Below are 12,515 nucleotides of genomic sequence, written 5' to 3'. Positions count from 1 at the left end.
GCTTCAGCTAATCAGTGCTTCTTCTTCTTGTCAGGTCACCAGGAATCTGGTGAGCTGGGTCCAGGGAGTCCCTTAAATCCTAGATTTAGGGGTGTGTTTAGGGATCAGAGGGCAGTAGCCAAAGGCTACTGTCCCTGATGGTGGCTATACCCTCCTTGTGGGGAGGGGGGCACAAACCTAATCCTATTGGTCCCTGTCCTCCAAAACAAGATGGAGGATTCTGCAGGTAGGGGGTCACCACATCTCTGGACACCTTAGGGGTGGTTCTGGCTGAGGTGGTCACTCCTCCCTGTTTTCCCTAATTTTTTCACTGGACTTGTCGCCAAACGTGGGGCTTTGGCCAGGGTACGGGCAGCTCCACTAGCTGGAGTGCCCTGGGGCAATGTAATCTGAGGCTCGAGCCTTTGAGGCTCACCGCCAGATGTTACATTTTGTGTAGGTGGGAGGTGTGAAGCGCCTCCACCCAGGACAGGCTTTGTTTCTGACCACAGAGTGCACAAAGGCAGAAACCCATCTGAAAGTGGCAGGCTGGCACAGATCCGTCAGTCCTAAACTAGCAGTTGGGCTAACATACAGGGGGCATCTCTAAGATGCCATCTGTGTGCATTTTTCAATATTTTTCACACTGGCATCAGTGTGGGTTTATTGTGTTAAGAAGTTTGATACCAAACTTCCCAGTATTCAGTGAACCCAATATGGAGCTGTGGAGTTCGTAATGACAAACTCCCAGACCATATACTCAATATGGCTACACTGCACTTACAATGTCCAAGAATGGACTTAGACACTGTAGTGGCATATTGCTCATGCAGCTATGCCCTCACCTGTGGTATAGTGTACCCTGCACTAGGGCTGTAAGGCCTGCTAGAGGGGTGACGTGACTTACCTATGCCACAGGCAGTGGTTTGTGGGCATGGCACCCAGAGAGGGGTGCCATGTCGACTTTGTCTTTTTCTCCCCATTAGCAAACACAGTCTGTGAAGCAGTGTACATGTGCTTGGTGAGGGGTCCCCTAGGGTGGCAAACTACATGCTTCAGTCCTTGGGGACCTTCCCTGGCCACAGGGCCCTTGGTATCATGGGTACCTTTTACAAGGGACTTAAGTGTGTGCCAGGGTTGTGCCAATTGTGTGTACATGCTGCAGCCCTTGGGGACATTCCCTGGCCACAGGGCCCTTGGTACCATGGGTACCTTTTTCAAGGGACTTAACTGTGTGCCGGATTTGTGTCAATTGTGGAAACAAAGGTACAGATTTTGGGAAAGGACACAGGTGCTGGGGCCTGGTTAGCAGGATCCCAGCACACTTTCAATCAAAGTTGGTATCAACACCATGCAAAAAGTGTGGTGGTGGGTACCCTGCCAACAGTGGCACTTTCCTACACAACCCTCCCCACCCCCCCAAAAAAAAGAAAGAGGATGAGACTAACCTTTCTCAAGAGAGTCTTCATTGTCTAAGTGGAAGAACCTGGAAAGGCCATCTGCATTGGCATGGGCAGTCCCAGGTCTGTGTTCCACTGCAAAGTCCATTCCCTGTAGGGATATGGACAACCTCAAAAGTTTAGGGTTCCCACCTTTCATTTGCATTAGCCATCTGAGAGGTGGTAGGCAGTTTGCACAACAAAATGAGTATCAAAAAAGTATGGTCTCAGATTTTTCAGGAACCAAACCACAGCAAAGGCCTCCCTCTCAATGGCACTGCAACGCAGCTCCCTGGGGAGTAACCTCCTGCTAATGAAAGCAACAGGCTGGTCAAGGACATCATCATTGGTTTATGACATGACTGCTCCTATCCCATGTTCAGAGGCATCTGTCTGCACAATGACCTGCCTAGAATAATCTGGAGCTTTAAGAACTGTTGCTGAGCACATTGCTTCTTTCAGGGTGCCAAAGGATTTTTGACAGTCAAGAGTCCAGTGTACCTTCTTTGCCATCTTCTTTGAGGTCAGTTCAGTGATGGGTGTCACAATGGATCAATACCCCTTCACAAACCTCCTATAGTAAGCAGTTTCGCCAAGGAATGCCCTGACTTGAGTCTGGGTTTTTGGAGCTTCCCAGTCCAGAACTGTCTGGATCTTGAACTGTAAAGGTTGCACTTGGCTTCTACCTACAAGGTGGCCCAAGTATACAACTGTGCCCTGCCCTATTTGGAACTTTGATGCTTTAATAGAGAGCCCTGCTGATCGCAAAGCCTGCAAAACCTTCCCTAAGTAGTCCAGATGATCCTGCCAGCTGGAGCTACAGACAGCAGTATCATCTAGTTATGCTGCACTAAAGGACCCTAAGCCAGCAAGGACTTGATTCACCAACCTTTGGAAGGTGGCAGGGGCATTCTTTAAGCCAAAGGGCATAACAGTAATAATGATAATGCCCATCAGGAGTAGAGAATGCTGTATTTTCTTTGGCTCCAGGTACCATCCTAATTTGCCAGTACCCTGCAGTTAAGACAAAGGTACTTAGAAATGTGGCTGCACCTAATCTGTCAATCAATTCATCTACTTTGGGCATGTGGTCAGCATCTGTCTTGGTGACAGAGCTGAGCCCTCTGTAGTCCACACAGTACCTCATTTCTCTCTTGCCATGTTTGTCATGAGGTTTGGGGACCAAGACCACTGGGCTAGCCCAGGGACTGCCAGAGTACTCCATTACCCCTAACTCCAGTATCTTGTAAACTTCCACTTTGATGCTCTATTTGATTTGATCATACTGTCTATAAATCTTGTTTTTGACAGGTTAACTGTCTTCTGTGTCCACATCATGGGTACACAGGTGTGTCTGGCCAGGGGTCAAAGAGAAGAGCTCATACTGCTGCAGGACTTGCCTGCAGTCAGCTTGTTGTTGGGCAGAGAAGGTGTCTGAATAAACAACTCCATCTACTGACCCAACCTTAGGGTCAGTTGAGAGAAGGTCAGGGAGAGGTTCACTCTCTGCTTCCTGATCCTCATCAGTAACCATCAGCATGGTTGTCTGCCCTATCATTGTAGAGTTTCAGGCGGTTAACATGGATCACCCTCTTGGGTGTCCTGCTAGTGCCCAGGTCCACTAAGTAAGTGACCTGACTCTTCTTTTCTAGGATTGGGTAAGGGCCACTCCATCTGCCCTGAAGTGCCCTTGGAGCCACGGGTTCCAGAACCCAGACTTTCTGCCCTGGCTGGAATTCCACCAGTGCAGCCTTTTGGTCATACCACAACCTCTGGAGTTATTGGCTGGCCTCAAGGTTTTTGGATGCCTTTTCCATGTACTCAGCCATCCTAGAGCGGAGGTCAAGCACAACCTCCACCACATCTTCTTTAGGCTCATGAAGAGGTCTCTCCCAGCCTTCTTTAACACGTGCCAGTGGTCCCCTTACAGGATGGACAAACAGAAGCTCAAAGGGGGAAAACCCTACTCCCTTCTGATGCATCTCTCTGTAGGCCAAAAGCAGGCATAGCAGGAGGACATCCCACCTCCTTTTGAGTTTTTTTAGGGCGCCCCATGATCATGCTCATGATAATGCCCTTCAACGTATTGTTGAATCTCTCAACAAGTCCATTGGTTTGTGGATGGTATGGTGTGGTGAATTTGTAAGTCTCCCCACACTCATTCCACATGTGTTTTTAGGCAAGCTGACATGAGGTTTGTACCTCTGTCAGAAACCACCTCCTTAGGGAAATCCACTATGGTAAAAATACCAATTAGGGGTTTGGCTACTGTAGGGGCAGTAGTAAACCTAAGGGGAATTGCTTCAGGGTATCTGGTAGCATGATCCTTACTACCAGTATGTACTGGTTCACTGAGGCTGTGGGGGGGTTCAAGTGGACCCACTATGTTCACACCAACCCTCTCAAAGGGTACCCCCACCACTGGAAGTGGAATCAGAGGGGGCTTTGGGTGGCCACCTGTCTTGCCACTGGCTTGACAGGGTGACACAGGAACTACAAAACTCCTTTACTTTCTAGGACATGTTGGGCCAATAAAAATGGTTTACAAGTCTGCTCCATGTTTTGGGTTGTCCCAAATGCCCAGCTAGGGGGATGTCATGAGCCAATGTGAGAGTCAATTTTCCAAACTCCTGAGGCACTACCACTCTCCTAGTGGCACCAGGTTTGGAGTCTGTGGCCTCAATGTAAAGGAGTCCATCTTCCCTCTAGACTCTGTGGGATCCACTGACATCTCCCTTCTCCTGTTCAGCAGCTTGCTGTCTCAGGCCTTCAAGAGTGGGATAGGTCTTTCGTCCCGGGCACAGCTGTTCCCTTGTGAGTCCCCCGGGACCAAGAGCTCTGCCTGATAAGGTTCCGGCTCCATTGACTCAGTTCCCTCAGGGGATAAGACATCTTCCTGAGAAGAGAGTATTGTTTCTTTTGCGGTTCAGAGGCTGGTCCTCCAGTCCTCTTACCTTTTCTCTTGGAAGGTTGGGCCATTATTCCAGGCTCCAGCACTTCTTTTTCACCCTGTGCTCTGCTCTGTACTCTGGTTTTCACACACACCAGTTCAGGGATTCCCAGCATGGTTGCATGGGTTTTGAGCTCTACCTCAGCCCAAGTTGAGGACTCCAGATCATTCCCTAGCAAACATTCCACTGGGATTTCAGAAGAGACCACTAGCTGTTTTAGGCCAGTAACCCCTCCCCATTCTAAAGTCACCATAGCCATGGGATGGACTTTGGTCACATTGTCAGCAATGGTAACTGGATATGTTTGTCCAGCCAAATACCGTCCTGGGGAAACCAGTTTCTCTGTCACCGTGGTGACATTGGCACCTGTATTCCTCAGGGCTTCTACCTTTGTACCATTGATTACGAGCTGCTGCCTGTGTTTTTGCATGTTAGGCGGCCAGGCAGCTAGTGTGGCTATATCCACCCCACCCTCAGAGACTAGTGTAGCTTCAGTGTGAACCCTGATTTTCTCTGGGCACACTGTTGATTACACCTGGAGACTGGCTATTCAAGTATTAACTGGAGTAGTGCTAGTGGGATGTTTCTTGGGACAGGCAATGTCTCCAGTTTGGTTTCCATGCTGTTTACAGTTGTGACAGCAAGCCTTCATGGGATCAAAATTTTTACCCTTGTACCCATTTGTGGGGCCCAGGCCCACCCTCCTGAGCAGGTTTTTGGGGCCCTTGTGAAGCCTGTTTTTGTTCTTAGATGTCTCACCACCCTTCCCCTGGAGAGGCTATGTGACCCCTTTCTTTTGGTCACCCCCTGTGGAATTCTTGGTCACCCTAGCTGTGACCCAATGGTCTGCCTTCTTTCCCAATTCTTGGGGGGAATTGTACCTAGGTCTGCCAAATGTTGATGCAACTTATCATTGAAGCAGTTACTTAAAAGGTGTTTTTTCATAAACAAGTTATAAAGCCCATCATAGTCATGAACTCCACTGCCAGTTATCCAACCATTTAGTGTTTTCAATGAGTAGTCAACAAAATCAACCCAGGACGGGCTTGAGGTTTTGTGAGCCCCCTTGAACCTAATTCTATACTCTGTGTAGAATCCAAAGCCCTCAAACGGGGTAGCCTTCATGTTGTCATATGATTCTGCATCTTTACCAGAGAGTGTGAGGAGTCTATCTCTACACTTACCAGTGAACAGTTCCCAAAGGAAAGCTCCCCGGTGAGATCTGTTTAACTTTCCGGTTGCACAAGCCCTCTCAAAAGCTGTGAACCACTTGGTGATATCATCAACCTCTTCATTTTGAGACAATTCCTTTGGGGATTTTTAGGATATCAGTATTCTCTCTGACCCTATTTTTATTGCTGCCACTATTAGTGGGTGCTAAGCCAGTTTCTGCTCTTTCCCTTTCCCCCTTTTTGTTGCTCCAAAGGTAACCTTTTGGCCATCCTTGCTAAAAGGATGTCCTCTTCATTGAGACTGCCCCCAATGTTCCCAGAGAAGCTGGACTCCCCTGTGGAAGATCCAGATCCAGTGAGTTCTATCACTGTAGACAGGGATCTTGGGATCCTTGTCTTCCTAGTTAGGTGAGGAGGGGGGAGGTCATCCTCCTCATCTCTAACATCCTACCCTGTCTGAGTGGAGTTCTTCCTTCTCAGCATGGTGGTCCCTGGTGTACTCTGCAAGAGCTCCTGGAGCTTGAACTTGGTAGGGCTGGAACCTGTCTTAATATTTTTCAGCTTACAGAGGGACCTTAACTCTGCCATCCCTAGATGTAGGTAAGGGGTGAGGTTGAGTTACACCAATATCTTCTATGAGGTGATCATTATGGTACTAAAAGTTGGGATTACTTTTTAAGGAACTAAAAACAGTTTCTAGTAACTAAATCCTAACTTAAAAATAACTTTCTTTTAAATCTAAAAAACAGATGCTAAGGTGACTTAACCAAGGCCCTAGCAGAACTTTAAAAAAAATTGAAAAATATGCCAAATTCTAAAATCTGTTTTCTAAAGGAAATTTTGGAATTTAGTCGTGTGATCAGGTATTGGCTGAGTATTCCAGCAAATGCAAAGTCGTAGACCCCACCGCTTATCCACCAATGTAGGAAGCTAGCTCTGTGTATACTATCTCAAAATGAGATAAAGGGCCACATTATGACCATGGTGGTCCCACTGCCAAGAGGCTGGCAGTGAAGACCACCACATTATGAGTGTGGCGGGTTGGCACTCATACCGCCATGGTCGATCATCATGGTGATCATCTCCGAGCCAGCGGTCCACAGAAGACCGGCGGCGGTATTAGAAGCCACCTTTCCAATAGGGTTTCCGCGGCAGTAGCACTACCACAAAAACCTGGCGCTAAGGGTACCAGTGACAGGGAATTTCTTCCCTGTCACTGGTGGACAACTTCCCCTCCCAGGAAACACTAAATCCCCTCTCCCCCGTTTCTTACACAGCACCCCTTTTCCCCCACCCCACCCCACCTCCAGACACTGCGCCCCTCCCCATCCAGACACCGCTCCCCACTCCCCTCATACATGCACATGCACACAGACACCCACACGTGCCACGCATACACTCATTCACCTACACTTACATACAGGCATTCACTCACACTCATTCATACTCGCATTCACCTCAGCAGTCATACACACATTTAACCACACATACTCACACCCATTCATACATGCAGACTCACACGCATACACACATGCAGACAAACATGCATTCAGCACAACACTCATATTTGCATACACACACACATACATTCATGCACACACGCACTCACTTCTATATTCAGACATGCATTCTCACACACATATACGCATTCATGCACACACGTAGACACCACACAATCACACAACACCCCCCACCCTCCCACCCTCTCCCCTGTCGGACGATCAACTTACCTGGTCTGGGGAGGAGGTCATCCGGCAGGGAGCGAGTAGCGGCGCTTCCACCGTCAGGAGTGCCCCGCCAGTAGGACACCGCCAGGCCATATTATTGCACATAATACGGTGGGCAGTGTCCTTCTGGCGGGCGGGCCGGTGGTGAAACTGCCAGAGTTCCTCCACCCGCCAGCACGACTACTGCTAAATTTCTGCCCAAAATGTGGCAGAAATCTAGCAGTACCCGTAATGTGGTGTGCGGAAGACAGCCATCACTGGTGGTCTCCTTGCACCTGCGGCTTTGGCAGTCTTCAAGGAAGACTGCCAAAGTCATAATGAGGCCCATAGTGTGCACAGAGTCCAGGGGTTTCCCAGAGGCTTAACAGAGGCAAAAGTAGATAATACTAATGTTTTCTTTTGTGTTAGTGTGGTCGAGGAGTTAGGCTTATCAGAGGGTAGTGCAAAGCATTTGTTGTACACACACAGACAATAGAGGAAACGAACACTCATTGATTTAAGTCCAGACCAATGGTTTTTATATAGCAAAAATATATTTTCTTAACTTATTTTTAGAACCAGAAGATTCGAGTTGCAGGTAAGTACCTTTAAAGATTCGTATTTTACACAGGTATCAACAGTACTTTGTTTGAAATGGATAAGTAATACAGTTCTTGAAATATTAGCAATAATCTGTTTTAAAAATGGACACACTGCAATTTTCAGAAACAGTTCCTGGGTGGAAGAAAAGTTAGATTAGTTTATAGGTAAGTACAACACTTACAGTTTCAGTCTCTGGATTTTAGGAAGTCCACCGGTTAGAGTTCAAGTTAACCCCAAACACCCACCACCAGCAACACTGTGCCAGCCAGGTGCAGAGGTTAAAGATGAGCAATTTTAATGTGGGCTCCTAAGGAGAAAGGGGGTACTCGGAATCAGGCCTACCTGCTGGTAAGTACCCATGGCTCAGAGGGCAGACCAGGGGGAATTGAATGAGCACTGGAGAGGCCACAAGTAGGCACCAAACAAACACCCTCAGCAGCACAGGGGTGGCGAGGTGCAGGGTGCAAACAGGATGTCGGGCTTCCAATGCTGGTCTATGACGAGACCCGGGGGGTCACTAAGGGGCAGCTGGGGAGGTCCAGGGGGGTGTCTCGGGCACACCACTGGTGGGACAGGGAAGAGGGCTGTCTGCTGAACGTAGATGCATCAGGTGTCAGTTTCTCCATGGCCTGGGGGCTGCAGGTACAGTGTGTCCGTAGGTGTCGGATATCTTTGTCCGGAGCTTCGTGGTTAGGGGGGTTCTAGGGATTCCCTCTGCAGGCTTCCTCGTGGAGGGGTGGAGAGGTCAACCCAGGGTGGGCACTTGCTCGTAATCGCCTGGGACCCTCTCTTGCTTGGTGAACCACCTGGACACGGGCCGTAGGTGTTGGGTGCACAGGGGTCAGGACTCATGCATCCGGAGTGAGTTGGGAGTCCTTGGTTGTAGGGTTTTCTTAGAGCAGCTGTCCTCCGGAGTTCTTGGTCCTTTTGGTTGTAGGGCAGTCCTCTGGAGTTGGGCAGAAGTCGCTGGTTTCGCTGGATGTGTAGTTGGTCTTTTACAGGTTCTTTGAAGCAGGAGACAGGCCGGTAGGGCTGGTTCCAAAGCAGTTGTCGTCTTCCTTCTTCTCTGATGGGGTGTTTCAGCTAAGCAGTCCTTCTTCTTCTTGTCAGGTTGCCAGGAATCTGGTGAGCTGGTTTCAGGGAGGCCCTTAAGTCCTAGATTTAGGGGCGTTTTTAGGGGTCAGAGGGCAGTAGCCAATGGCTACTGTCCCTGAGTGTGGCTACACCCTCTGTGTGCCCACTCCCTTTAGGGAGGGGGGAACAAACCTAATCCTATTGGTCCCTGTCCTCCAAACCAGAATGGAGGATTCTGCAGGGTGGGGGTCACCTCAGCTCTGGACACCTTAGGGGGTGGTCCTGGCTGAGGTGGTCACCCCTCCCTGTTTTCCCTCATTTTCCCGCCGGACTTGCCATCAAAGGTGGGACCAGCTCCACTAGCTGGAGTTCCCTGGGGCACTGTAATCTGAGGCTTGAGCCTTTGAGGTTCACCGACAGGTGTTACAGTTCGTGTAGGTGGGAAGTGTGAAACACCTCCACCCAGGACAGGCTTTGTTTGTAACCACAGAGTGCACAAAGGCACTCAACCCATGTGGTCAGAAAATTGTATGAAAGTGGCAGGATGCCACAGACCGGTCAATCCTACACTAGCAGTTGGGCTACCATACACGGGGCATCTCTAAGATGCCTTCTGTGTGCATTTTTCAATAAATCCCACAATGGCATCAGTGTGGATTTATTGTGCTGAGAAGTTTGATACCAAACTTCCCAGTATTCAGTAAACCCATTATGGAGCTGTGGAGTATACTCAATATGGCTACACTGCACTTACAATGTCTAAGAATGGACTTAGACACTGTAGGGGCATATTGCTCATGCAGCTATGCCCTCACCTGTGTTATAGTGCACCCTGTCTTAGGGCTGTAAGGCCTGCTAGAGGGGTGACTTACCTATGCCACAGGCAGTGGTTTGTGGGCATGGCACCCTGAGAGGGGTGTCACGTCAACTTTGCATTTTTCTCCCCACCAGCACACACAGTCTGCAAGGCAATGTACATGTGCTTGGTGAGGGGTCCACTAGGGTGGCATAATACATACTGCAGCCCTTGGGGACCTTCCCTGGCCACAGGGCCCTTGGTACCATGGGTACCTTTTAGAAGGCACTTATCTGTGTGCCAGGGTTGTGCCAATTGTGGAAACAAAGGTACAGATTTTGGGAAAGAACACTGGTGCTGGGGACCTGGATAGCAGGATCCCAGCACACTTTCAATCAAAGTTGGAACCAACACCAGGCAAAAAGTGTGTGTGGGGGGGGTAGCACTGCCAACATTAGCACTTTCCTACATCCCTGAACTGGCTTCTGGTTCTCTCTCATACGAGTTTGTTGTAAATGGATTGTTTCAGCTCTCTGATTGAACATCATCTTGGGTCAGATGTACATGGTTTTGTAATTACCAAATATCACATTTCTGCGATTCACTATTTGGTAATACCAAACACCTATGTACCAATATGTGTTTAACACATTGTGCGAGGCGCATTGGGTCATAAATAGACCTACCTCATTAATATTGAGGTAGGCCTCGCTTTGCGACCCATTGTGAATCGTAAAAATCAGAGGGATGGTGGCCTGCTTGGGTCAGCAGACCACCATGTCTGGGATTGCTTTTTCAAAAAAGCATTTTTTTTTAAAGTGCAGCCCCTTTATCTTTAAAGGAAACGGGATGTGTTTCAAATAAAAAAAAGTTTTCTTTTCATTTTTTTTGAGTTGGCAGTGGTCTGTGGGATCGCTGCCTGCTCTTAAAAATGTTTTCATCAATATTCACATTGGGGAAGGGATCCCTTGGGGACCCCTTACTGTAATGATGTAACATGGCTCCATGCCAGAACACTGGGCATGGAACCAGCTTGTTCTGAGGTTCTGTCATGCAGGGTTCTCTGCATGACAGTTGATATGCTGGCTGTTGGTTGAGGCTGTAATAAATACCTCCTACCACATATCTTCATCTGGTGTGGACTCACGTTATTACACTGGCGACGCTTGGGCGGAGAAAGGAACACAGAGGAAGGGACAGCCTCAACAACAACAAAGAAGGAAGAGCTTGGATTATTTAAGAGAAAAACAGAGATAACTTACAGAGACGTGCTGGGAGAGGATCGAGCGTCTTGCAGCATGTTCTAGCGGAGAAAAGTGTGAAATTGCGGTTGTAGGGGCTTTGTGGAAAGCTGAGCGTTTACTGAGGATCAAAGTGGTCTCTGTATGCTTCACGACGTCAGAAGGTCAGTGAGCAATTGGAAAGGGACTGAAAGCTGTGGGAATTGTTGGCGGCCATCTTGAGTGTGGTGAAAGGAGAAAAACAAGCCAGATTGACTGAAGAAAATAGACTGGATGTTTGGTTGCGGCCATTTTGAGTGAGGAAAACGATCCGAGATTGCTCAAAGAGAAAGCAAGCCCAACTGCCTGAAGAAAACGGACCAAATGTTTCGTGGCGGCCATCTTAGATGAGGAAGAAGGATTTTTTTTTTTTTTTTTACAGCGCAATTGTTGGAGGACATCGAAGTAGAACATCGACGGTCTATTTGAAGTTGAAACTTAGACGGAGACTGGATAAGGATCACTATATTGGTTTGTGGTCACGGGAATATACATTTCTTTGGAAACTTTATTGCACTTGTGGAATACAAGTATTCGGCGTTGTAAAATGAATTAAACTGAAAAGGTCGTCTCTGCGGTGACAAACACACCTGAAGACCCGTGTTTGATATAGCGGCATCGTGCTGGGACATACAGTGACTGGCACACCTTTTGGACTTCAAGTACTTTTAGCAACTAGTAGGGTTTGGAATATATTGTGGTGAAGAAGTGTTTTACACCTCTTGTGAGTATGCAGAATGTTACGGCGCCGCCGTTTTTCTTGTCAGATCCAGGAGAACCGGTTATTAAGTGGAAGAAATGGAAAAAGATTTTTGAGAATTATGCCAGGGTGTGTGGTACGAATTTGAGTGGTGAAAGGAACAAGCACTTTTGTTACATTGTTTAGGGGGTGAAGGACAGGAGGTGTTGGAAAATCTACCTCCATTGTCGCAAGCTGATCAGAGGGGTTGAATGAATATGAAATATGTGCAAGACAACTAGATTTACATTACTTGCCAAAGATTAGTACTATTATGGAAAGGTACCATTTTGGTTTGCGGGAGCAAGGGAAAGAGGAGAGTGTTGAAGAATATATTACGGCTTTACGGAAGTTGGCTTCAAGTTGTAAATTTGGGGCGTTGGTAGAAGAAAGGATTAGAGATCAGTTTGTGCTGAGGTGTTGCAGTGATAAAGTGAGGGAAGAACTCTGGCTAAAGGACGAGCTACCGTTGGATGAGGTTGTTAGTATTGAAAAAAGAGGGTAGAAAGAACTACACAAAATCACGCAAATGTAAAGGAAACCTGCGTGTTCTGACACTCCTACGAGTAAAAGGAATAATGCGAAAGTTACAAATTTTGAGGTTGGAGATAAAGTAAAGGTCAAAGCTCCTGTTGGGTGTCAAAATTGGTCAAAATATACCTCTCCAAAAACTATAATTAAGCTGTTTAAAAATGCTGTCAAGACGGATGATGGTCGCATCTGGAATCATAGTCGTGTAGCACATTTTGGGGGGTGTGGTGTGGCCGACAGGAGAG

General features: G+C 47.9%; 1 long non-coding RNA gene across 1 annotated transcript in view; it reads right to left on the bottom strand.

The window, feature by feature from the left end:
* LOC138286777 (uncharacterized) overlaps positions 1-11,319 on the bottom strand; it is a 47,426-nt gene extending 36,107 nt beyond the window's left edge. The window contains exon 1 of the long non-coding RNA XR_011202060.1: positions 10,983-11,319. This is a non-coding gene — a long non-coding RNA (uncharacterized lncRNA). The remainder of the gene's footprint in view (positions 1-10,982) is intronic.
* Between the last annotated feature and the right edge of the window lie 1,196 nt (positions 11,320-12,515).

The sequence above is a fragment of the Pleurodeles waltl genome, chromosome 3_2, assembly GCF_031143425.1.
Source record: "Pleurodeles waltl isolate 20211129_DDA chromosome 3_2, aPleWal1.hap1.20221129, whole genome shotgun sequence".
NCBI lineage: Eukaryota > Metazoa > Chordata > Amphibia > Caudata > Salamandridae > Pleurodeles > Pleurodeles waltl.
Note: the sequence above shows the minus strand (reverse complement) of the source record. Positions and strands in the feature narration are given on the sequence as shown.